General features: G+C 32.2%; 1 protein-coding gene across 5 annotated transcripts in view; it reads right to left on the reverse strand.

The window, feature by feature from the left end:
- LOC111050196 (organic cation transporter protein) overlaps positions 1-12,199 on the reverse strand; it is a 293,656-nt gene that overhangs the window by 57,879 nt on the left and 223,578 nt on the right. The window lies entirely within an intron of this gene.

A 12,199-nucleotide genomic window follows, 5' to 3' on the forward strand; every position in this document is an offset into this window, starting at 1 on the left:
AATGATTATTATAAACTAGTAAACCATGAATCGGCAATCGTGTATTTCCTACCCTCTACATATGAGCCAATTCTTTCCTTTATAATATTATAGATTAAATTTGATAATGGTTTATTTATTCATTATAAAGATTGGTAGGAACTATAGGAGACTTCAAGGCAAAGCTTAAACACTTAACGGGAGTACTGAAAAATTACTTGTTGTTGCTAGGTTATTGTTTATCTGTCACCACAAAGTGATAGAAAGACTACAGCTAAATCCTGAAAATTGAACAGTAAAAATTTAGACTATAGGGTGAATTTGAGAATAGTTTATTCGTTAATTATTACAAAAAGCTAGAAATACTACCGTACAGACAAAGACTAAACAGTCTTCATTGAAAAAAAATTGTAATTGAAGGATATCAGAATAAGCAAATTTTAAACTTTAAAACGAAATGCGAAGAAATATGAAGGCTGAGAGCTATGTTGAGAAAGTAAAAATGTCATATTCAATATGTAAATATAGGCCTACCTTCAAATTTTATCAATGTATAATAGAGTATCTTTCGATATGAAGTTGAAAATCGACGCAAAAATTTAGATTTTTGTAGAGGAGAAAATAATAATTTGCATCATCATTGATATTTTTGTCAGTGTTAGCTGTTGTAAATGATACATTTTTATATCAAACAGAAAATATAAATAGACTACTTTTTGGAAATTGAACATTGAAAGATTTGAAAAAGGAGTAGAAATCAATTTCTCATCAGAGTCTCACACTTGAGAAACTGAAGTCTTTGTCACTAGTCATTGTTTCTCCAAGCACAGCATGACATTTTTCATGGTCAAATCATTGCACGCTTACTGAAATGTATACGAGTTGCTTTTACTATTTATTATACTAAGACTGTAATATATTTATATTGTAATATTACATTTTTTCTAACATTGGAATCGAATCTTCAATTCGAGATCTGTGAAACTTTATAGTAAATATCAGAGTCATCAATATACGGACAAACTTTTTGACTGAGAATTTTTTATTGTAAATGATTGTTGCATTGTTCCATGGTGTCACCGAGGCTGGGTTAACAGAATTAATAGATAAATTGTTTATTTAAATAGAGATGATATATAAAAATTTAAAATAACAGTTTCAAAATAAAGTTTTATTGAGAACAAATATAAAATGTGAATTCTAAACTTGTAATTTATAATTTTTTGGTGACGTGTCTGTAACGTAGACAATGATTTTTTGAGGTTTCTGTTCTGACTTGTAGTTTTTTCCTGTTCCTTCTTCTCTCTGAAACATGGCTGGCTGTTGTGTGTTGTAAATTTTTGCTCTCTGAATAATTTTCGTTTAAGTGAATTTATTAATGTTTTAAATTGAGTTTTAAACAGTTTATAGTGTTCTATTTTGTTCGTATATTGCTATTTGTGTATACAAGCCAATAGCCACTGTTTTTCAACTATAATCTGGATAAGTACCCTTAGCTCGTAGTAACTTTAAATGCTTAGGCTTGTAATATATTGTTCTTTGTGTATCTGTGTATATTTCCAAAATTCTTTTGAAGATTATAAGTTCATTTGCTCTGAAAACTGGATTTCTCATTCATAGGCGATAGATCCATTCATAGTTTATCAAGAATCTATTACATTGGAGCCGACAACTATCCTTAGGTTAATAGGTGTTAAATGCTATTCCAACCGAATTAGGAAAAATTGGTAGCACGGCAAATGGTACCCCTGGTGGGACCGAATTACAAAATAAATATGTCCCAAATGGTACACCATGAAATCCCCGGTTATGAAAAATTATTAGTAGGATAGATATCTTGATAGGTTATGAATGGTATACTGCTGAGTGGGAAATCGGTTCAAGAGAGATCAAGTTTTAATGAATAGATATCAGTGCATATTACAAAATGGCAAACATTAAAAATGATCTGAATCTTATAGCATTCTTAACACAAAAGTTTGATGAGCTAAATGCTAGATTTGATGAGCAAAATGCTAGGTTTGATGAGCAAAATGCTAGGTTTGATGAGCAAAATGCTAAGTTTGATAAGCAAAATGCTAAGTTTAATGCTAGGTTTGATGATATGAAGCAAGAATTTGCTAGCATTAGACTAGAGCAGGTTAGTATAAATCTTCTATTGAAAAATGCACATGAAACATTGAGTGATAATCATGAAGATGAAAACAAATTGAAGCAGGATAATAGTAGTGTTAAGATACAAGATCAACTCATTCAAGTTTCTGACAATGTAGGCCTAGTTACTGTTGTTGAAAAAGTCAACCTTAATGAGATGGTAAATTGAGTAAAGAAGTAGGTAGGGAGTTGTCTTCACTGAAAGTCAACTATCATGAAAGTAATATTGCTACATTGAAGGTTAGGAAAACTATGAACAAAGTGAATGATTACATGAGACAGGTTTCTGTAGAGGTTAGGAACAATGTAAACAAAATGAATGTTGCTTTGAGTCAAGTTGATGAGTTCAACTTCCAACTGAGAATTGAAAAGGTGTATGCAATGCATTCTCAAGTGAACATGACTAACTTTTGCAAGCAAAATGGCTTTGTTGAAACAAATGAACCCATGAATAAAATCATGTTCTTGAAGAAAACAAAGCACAAAGTTTCCATTGATGTATTAGTATTCAAAGGTTGTTTCAAGTTGCTTATTTACAAGATGATGACAATGAATCACATGATGGAAGGGTATTCCCCAGCACACAATGATTAGGAATCCTGTGTCATGCCGGGATTCAGAATAGCAATGACCGTAAATACTACGTATGGTAAGAGTCCATAATTGTATCTTTTTTCTTTCCTGTAGCCTATTTTTCTTGGCCCTTAATCTTTTCAAATTTCGATTCTTTCCTGTCTTTGTGTAATGTACAGTAAAATTCTTCTATGATGCATATCTTAACCAATCTTGTCCATAGTCATTTAAATTTGTATTCTTCTGAAATAATATTAGAAGTTAAAATAGTAGCTCATTTTCCTAATCTTTAATTGTTGATAAAACTCAACTTTTCTAAAATCTATCCATTGTAGTGTAAATAATTGTTTGCTTGCGGTATATTTTTTCATCATGTATTACATATTTTAATCATGTCTATTTTTTTTTTAGGTATCATATTAGGTAATTAGGTTTTTCAGAGCAATTTTTGTCCCATGTTCTCATCTTTCATTGCATATTGTGCCATAAGCCATATGTAATTAGGTTATAGTTTTCTTCTGGGCTTTTAACCCATTTTGCATTTTATTTTTTTTTGCTGTCCAATACTTTGGATTTTTGGTAGACAAGTGGGTGTGATTCTTTTAGAGGTGTGGGCGTGAACCACATATGGCTGGACTCGATTATCTGACCTACTTGTTTGCGATATAAAAACCTTAAGACTGCAACATCAAATGTTTGTAAAAAACTTTTGCATACTTTTGTTTTTGTGGTCTGATACTAGAGTCTGCTATCACATTGCCTTACAGACATCTAGGAACTATCCACCCAGTCACAATAGTCAACATATTTTTTTCCTTCACCAGTTGTTTTTGTGGGAGTGATAGCTCACAATTATAACAAATTAGAGTCATACTTGGAATTTACAAAATTCCATAGTAGTATATTTTATTAAATATACTTCCTCATGAAAGTTCAGTACTGACATGTAGGAAAGGCTCTAATTAATCTTTCTCTTCTTTGTATTGTTTTAGGAAATTTATTTACCCAGTTTTCTTTTTCTCTTGTTTGTATTTTTTAGGGAACTTATTTACCCATTATCCATCTTGATCATCTTTGTATTGTAATCTTGAAATGTTTGTACTTATTATACAGTCTTTAAATTTTAAATTATTTTAAAAAATAAATGGTTCAATTTAGAACATGCTGAAATCTATTCTTATGTATAAATTCTTTTGTTATAATAAATAAACTTCAAAATTTGAAAGTATTAATGAATTGTGTAGCCATATATATGTGATGTATTAATGAAAGTTAACTTGAATAATAATGTTTTCATTGAATAAAAACGTTTTGTTATATTATTAATTGGAATAAGTTTTTGTGATTGATGTCTTTTTCTAAATTTAAAAAAAAAATTGTTTGTTCTATAAATTTTGATATGATTGATTATCGTTTGAAATGGATGCTGGAGTGTATGTAGAATTTTTAGTGGGGTTTGTTGATTAGAATTTTGCTGGTATGTGATTGGTTTTTGAGATGGAAACCCATTATTGCCTAAAGAAGGAATAACAGAGGTTATGACTTAGAGAGGCAGTAATGAGATAATATTTTTTGTGTTGATTACTTATGTTGATTGCCATAGATGCAAAATGATGATTAATTATGAATATTGATTGCCTTTGAAGCAAAATATTATTGATGTTTTGAATGATTTCTTGTTTAATGATTGATAGTAAAGTTTTGTCATGAAATGTAGTTTGTGTTTAGAACATTGAAAAGTCGAAATAAACTATAGTATCCAACAAACGATGATTAATAATATTAAATAATTTGCTTTTTATACAATTTTTGAACAAAAAATTAAAACTAAATAATTTTGAAACCATGAATGATAAATCATAAATGTGAAATGAACTTGCTATAAATGAAATGTTATACTAAATGATAATGAAATGCAGATATATTATGAAATGATTGTGAATAGAAGATCAATTGTCTGAAATTATTGAAATATGTATTGAAATTATTTTTTGTTGTGATGATTTGATGTTTTTTACAATTTTGATAATGATACAGGGTGTTATGAAATTCTATTTCTATTTTGAAGAATGGATTAAATTTTGATATTTTAACAGTGAATAGATGGAAATGAAATTTTTTTTATATTGAAATTTATAATTGATATCTCCATATTTCACAATTTATGTATTGCTGACTGTATAATAAGATGTTAACAAATTTCAATTTTATATTGACTATATACTTAAAAATAATTTTCATGTGTATTAGATTGTATTGATAGCCTAATCAAGATTTTCTTCTTAGTTTATAAGCATTCTAAGATAACAGGTACAGCACAGACATTAACATTGAAATAGTTATCATGTGAATCTCGAAATCAGCAACAAGTGAACGCCATGAAGAGTGTTAAGAACATTTGGGTGATTTTCGAACTAGTGTGACATAACTACGCCAATATCTACGCTGATGCCTACACCAATAACTACGCCAAAATCTATGCCTATGCCTGTGCTGATGCCAAATCTGCGCCAATGCTGATGCCAACGCCAATAACTACGCCAATGTCAACACCAATATCAACACCAATAACTACGCCAAAATCTACGCTGATGCCTACACCAATAACTACGCCAAAATCTACGCCGATGCCTGTGCTGATGCCAACGCCAATACCTACACCGATGCCTGTGCCAATGCTGATGCCAATGCCAAAATCTACGCCGATGCCTGCGCCAATGCCAATAGCTACGCCAATGCCTGTGCCAATGCTGATGCCAACGCCAATATCTACGCCGATGCCTGCGCCGATGCCAATGCCTGCGCCAATGCTGATGCCAATGCCAAAATCTACGCCGATGCCTGCGCCGATGCCAATGCCTGCGCCAATGCTGATGCCAATGCCAAAATCTACGCCGATGCCTGCGCCAATGCCAATGCCTGCGCCAATGCTAATGCCAATGCCAATATCAACGCCGATGCCAATGCTGACACCAAAGCATACGCCAATAACAATGCCAACGCTTATTGCTGACTTTGTATCTCAAACTTCAACACTACTACATTACCTGGAGGTAATTGCCATCTATGTTCACATTTGCAACTTTGAATTCAGAATAACAGTCACAGTATCATGAAAGAATTGATTCAAAAAATCCTCTCCTAAATTATTCCTGTATGCAGAACTCTAAACCTTGAAAGCTGAAAATATCAAAAAACCAAACCTTACCTAAATTAATCCTCACCTAAGTTAATCCTGTATGCAGCGTCTATCTCTTTTCCAAAAAACGAATTACATTGTCATTTCAAGCCTGAAATGTACATTGTATAATTACAAATATGATACAAAATTTACGTGACTCTGTATCGAGTTTGGAATGCAGCCGTCTACTACAAGCATGAGGCAATGCTAACTGAGATGTCACCTGTATCGAGTTTGGTATGCAGCTGTCTACTACAAGCATGAAGCAATGCTAACTGAGATGTCACCTGCATCGAGTTTGGTATGCAGCCGTCTACTACAAGCATGAGGCAATGCTAGCTGAGATGTCACCTGTATCGAGTTTGATATGCATCAGTCGACTACAAGTATCAGCCCAACACTACAAGTATTTGGATCAGCCCAACACTAACGTCATCACATTGGAGTCACACTTAACTGAAAATCATACTGAGTGCCTTAACGGACTGTTTTCCAAAATGTGCATCAATAAAATCAACCGCGTCAATAGTGAAAGAAATGAACATTTTTTTGATTTATTGAAATTTTATGTGAAAATTAAATGTAACAATTCATCAATTCATTAAAAAAAAAAAAAAAAAAAAAAAATAATAATAATAATATAATAATAATAATAATAATTTTTTATTCAACATACTAAATTTTTTTTATGCAATAAAAATTGAATTTTTCTATCTATTAAATTTATGTGCAATTTCAAAAAACTATTCTTTACATATTAAACTTTCTGTTGAGATATTTTCCTTTAAATTATAAAGCTAAATCAAAAGTAATATTGATATTCTATACTTTGAAATATTGTTTGGAAACATATAACAAATGCTATTGATGAATTTTTATAATAATTTTCAATATTATAGGACAACATGTAATGTTTTTATAGAAAAATTGTTACTGTTCTCGAATTTACAATTCAAAATTTTCATTAGGGTCAATGTAAATTTTTTTCTTTAAATTTTCAAACAGTAAAATTTTTTTTATGTCAAGAGGGGGGTATTTGTAATATTACATTTTTTCTCACATTGGAATCGAATCTTCAATTCAAGATCTGTGAAACTTTATAGTAAATATCAGAGTCATCGATATACGGACAAACTTTTTGACTGAGAATTTTTTATCGTAAATGATTGTTGCATTGTTCCATGGTGTCACCGAGGCTGGGTTAACAGAAATAATAGATAAATGGTTTATTTAAATAGAGATGATATATAAAAATTTAAAATAACAGTTTCAAAATAAAGTTTTATTGAGAACAAATATAAAATGTGAATTCTAAACTTGTAATTTATAATTTTTTGGTGACGTGTCTGTAACGTAGACAATGATTTTTTGAGGTTTCTGTTCTGACTTGTAGTTTTTTCCTGTTCCTTCTTCTCTCTGAAACATGGCTGGCTGTTGTGTGTTGTAAATTTTTGCTCTCTGAATAATTTTCGTTTAAGTGAATTTATTAATGTTTTAAATTGAGTTTTAAACAGTTTATAGTGTTCTATTTTGTTTGTATATTGCTATTTGTGTATACAAGCCAATAGCCACTGTTTTTCAACTATAATCTGGATAAGTACCCTTAGCTCGTAGTAACTTTAAATGCTTAGGCTTGTAATATATTGTTCTTTGTGTATCTGTGTATATTTCCAAAATTCTTTTGAAGATTATAAGTTCATTTGCTCTGAAAACTGGATTTCTCATTCATAGGCGATAGATCCATTCATAGTTTATCAAGAATCTATTACATTGGAGCCGACAACTATCCTTAGGTTAATAGGTGTTAAATGCTATTCCAACCGAATTAGGAAAAATTGGTAGCACGGCAATATATATATATATATATATATATATATATATATATATATATATATATATTATATATATATATATATATATATATACTTATTCAGTCATATACCTTCAGAACAAAATGGACACAACTAAATAAAATAGAGGACCTCAAAAGAGTGGTATAAATTATTTCTTCACTTAATTCGTATTTATTTCAAATAAAATTTATTTTGTCAAATTGAAAACAATACAATGGAGGCTATGAATCATAAAAATATTAGACAAGCAAGAAATACATCAATAAGATTCCAATAACACATAAACTCTTAAATTGAAAATAACTTGTTCTCTATCTGACTAAGTTAACTTTTAATGGTATTTTCTGGTCGATCTTGTGAGACGAACATCATTTCATTTATCGACCAAACGCAGTGAGGTCTATGTTTTAACTCGAATTTTCTTTCGTCTGTTTGTTTGTATGGTAACGCATCTACGCCCAAATGCGTGATAGAATTCTATGAGTTTTGGCAGGAATATTTATTTTTTCACCTCACGTTGATGTATACACGAGGTTTCTTTTTAAATTTTGCGTTTCAAGGATAATATGAAAGGAAAAGGAATTTCCTCCATCAGTGGCGGATCCAAAGAGTGGCTAGGGGGGCTATAGCCCCCCTTGGGTATCCAATTCACACTAGATAAAATGGGTAATTTGTTTGGTTCGGTGGCCGAACATGAGAGGATTTCTTTTATAATAAGAAATATTAAGTAATGCATTATAGAAACTTATTATAAGGTAGAATAACTAAAAATGTACATACAGGTTTATTTTTAAAACTTAATCATTTGCAAAAAAGTAGTATCAGTACAAAAAGTATTACATGAAATAAAAAGGTGATAGCTTTCAACATTCAAATTCTTATGGTCAAAGGGTCAGATATGATATGTTAATGCAAAAAACATTCTAATGGCTTCAAAATCCTTTTATTTTTAGTCAAACCATAGTTTTTTGCCTCTAAACTCTGGTCAATAGAGAGTTAAAAACGGCCTGAAAATGTCCCATTTTACACTTGAATTTTGACAATTCCCCGACCCTCCGCCTTACTGGGGGGGTATTCCATACCCCCCGGTGCTTTCACCCCCACCAAACGCCTAGCCACCCTTTGGCCTATCCTGGTCCTCCATACTCCGATATCACTCACTTATAATTATCATCATCTACTCTGAAGATTGGATTAATCAGACTAAAGAATTATTCATAATCAATCAGCTGACAAGTGGATTATTTATTGCTTGCATTACACAGATGTCTGGAGAAGCCGGTAAACAGATGACACCAGATATTTGTGGATGAGAAAACTGCGTGAGGTCCACTGATCACAGAACTAATAGTAAAGTACCAGCAAAAAAACAATTCCATTTATAGAAGTACTAGCAGGTAACCCGTGCTCCGCAAGGGTCTATTTTAAAACTTGACAAACTGAAAACTTGACTGAGTTGAATCTTGAAGAGTTTGAAGTAGGCCTAGAACCATCCTTGGTTAATCTATATGCAAAATTTCAAGTTAATATCAGTCCAGTAGTTTGGACGTGATGATGCGTCAAACATAATTTTCCTATACCATATAGTCCAGTCAAGGAAAGGTTATAGAGGGAAAAGTTGGGGAGACAATTTTTGACCCCACAGTTCTGTTTAGGGTGGTAAGGAGGTTAACATATCAAAAGTCACCACTACCCCCTGTGTTAAGGGGATGGGGGTGGTTTAAAGATACCATTTTCTGGTTTCCCGCATAAAACTGAAAAACTATGTATCCTAAGGACTTGACTGTCACATAATAAATTGAAGCTTACATAATTTGCCACAATATTCATTCTACAACTTTTTTATATCTCCTCTAGTTTTTGAGATATCCGCTCTTGAATGTGTGACATTTTTGGAAAAATCACTTTTACAACCAATTTTTTTTCTATTTTTGCTCTCATAATTCTTTAAAAATTTATGCGGAAAATCCATTTTGATTATGAGCTTCTCTTCAATTTGATGTATAATTTCACGCTTTTACAAATTTCCCTACACCTTTTGCAGCAGCTTTAGTGTTGAGTGTAAAATCTCCATTTTTGCAACAATAGACCAATTGAAAAAGGAATTTGGAGGGAATGTTGTAGACAAAATTTTTAACTTTGCAGCTTTGTTGAGACTGGTTAGGAGGAGAACATATCAAAAGTCTCCATTTCTAACTCAAGTGCTAAGGGGATGAGGGTGGTTTAAAAGTTGCATTTTTCAGCGTTATGCTTCCACGCTCATATCTCGAGAAAAATGCATTCAACCGACATAACTAACTAGTCAAAAATGAAGCTTGATAAATTCTCTACACTTTTTGTTCAGTGGAATTTTGTGATATTCCCAACAGTTCACGAGATATTCGCTCTTGAAGGTGTGTAATTGTTGAATTAAGAGGTTTTTATCCGATTTTTTGCTGTTTCAGGGCTCATAGCCAGTTATAATTTTCCTCTATTATAGTACAGTATAGATAAGTTCTTCAACTTGGTACTAACAGAATAAAGTGGCAGAATTCAAATCTTGTTTAGAAACCTTCCTCAACTTATTGCCAACCTGACAAAATTGGATCTGTTTCGAAGAGGTAGTCTCTCTAGATTATAGCTCTGTACATATGGTATGTACATTTCAATTATAATATTATATTCATGCACTACCTCTGTTAACAAAGCCAAGTGCATTCTGGTGACGTCATCACAAGTAGGGCTCCTACACCATTAAAAATTTGCCGATTTCAGCTGATCTATATCAGCTAGTGTTTTTATTGGTGTAGGAGCCCTACCTGTGCTGACGTCACCATCAACCACCTGTATTGCACTATGGCTTGTTTACGGAGGTAATTCATGTCCCATGAACGAAATTCGATCATTAGCTCTGAAAAGTCTAGAAGGAAAATTGAAATTTGGGCTTCGAGATGCTCGAGATTGCTATTTTTAGAATCTATGTGCAAAGTTTGGAGATTCAAATCATTCCCGTTTTTCTGGCATGCATGTTGACATGTTTTGGTGCGAACAAACACAACCCTACTCTCTCTTATTATACCGTATAGACTAGTAGTTCAGTGAACAGTAGACATCGTGCTCAGTAAGTTACATTGACCTGTTGTTATGTTTTCTCAAAAATTAATAAATAATTCATCCGTTTAAAATGTCTAGAAAAAATCCTAAATAAACATAGAGCTTTCTGTCCTATCGTACCGTGACGTGTCGTCCCGGAATTTGAGTGTGATCGCTGTTATTAGGTCTGGCTGTCGTCGATACGCCAATCCAATTCTGTGTTGTCATGTTGGCGAAAAATCGGTGTGTTGGAATTAACAAAATAAACTACCATAATGCTGATTTCCTACAAGCTTCATTTTTCCTTTTTCATGATTTTAGAAATCAATTTCTTTTCAATAATATTTGTTGCAATTTTAATCATCAGATTAAAATAGATAAATGAAAAAAATGTTTTCTATCAATAACTCCAATCTCCAAACTAGAATCATGGCCTTAGCTTATGGAAAGACAAAGTTAGTGGACAACTGTCTCCAACTTTCTCCGAAGGTTAGAATTGGGGCAAAAAGATAGATCTCTGCAGAAAAATGATATCTGTGCGACATCTAAAAGTAAATAATAATTTAGAAGAGTGCGAAGTGAAGAACACTTGACCGTCATCTAACAACTTTTTGAAAGTACTGTTCGGTAGGCCTACATCTAACATTCTAGTCTTGTTTTAATAGTTGAATCTAGCTCAATGCCATGTTTAGATGCATTTAGGTACATATATTATTGATGCTAGTAAATATAGGTAATTTGAGTTTTCTGAGAGATGACAAGCAAGTAGGAAAGGAACAGCGCTATTAAATAAACAAAAGAGTTATTGTTGAAACGCACATGAAGTCAGATGGAAAGAAGCATAATTTCTTTTGCAACTGACTTGCATCAGTGCTGCATTGACCGGGGTCAGTCAGCGGATATTGCATTTTTGATGAGATAATTATCTTCAAAAAGTCCAAACTGAGTTCACACATATTGAACCAGTAAGTAACTTATTCTCTCTTTTTGAGTCATTTATAAAAGTCCCATTATTTGTCTCGTTAACTAAAAATGATTTCAACTTCTTCACCATCAAACTCTTTCTACTGAGAGAGTCTTCCTATCTTACAAGCTTACTAAATTATACTCAGGTCACTAGTGAGCTGGAGCTCTCTTCCATGAGCTATTGGGCCAGGTGAATAAAAACGAATAGGACAAGTGAATTTTCGATAAGCATGAATAGACGAATAAACGCAAAAATCGAAGTGATTAAAACTTTTACTCGCAAAGAAATGCTTGCAAGACGAGTACACCGTAAATGAATGTCTAAATTGGTGTGAATGAGCAGGAGGAAATGCTTCTGTGGCAAGAAGATACTATCCTGACTCCAGACTTATCTTATTTTTTTTCAACAAGTCTTTGCATT

The sequence above is a fragment of the Nilaparvata lugens genome, chromosome 7 (assembly GCF_014356525.2).
Source record: "Nilaparvata lugens isolate BPH chromosome 7, ASM1435652v1, whole genome shotgun sequence".
NCBI lineage: Eukaryota > Metazoa > Arthropoda > Insecta > Hemiptera > Delphacidae > Nilaparvata > Nilaparvata lugens.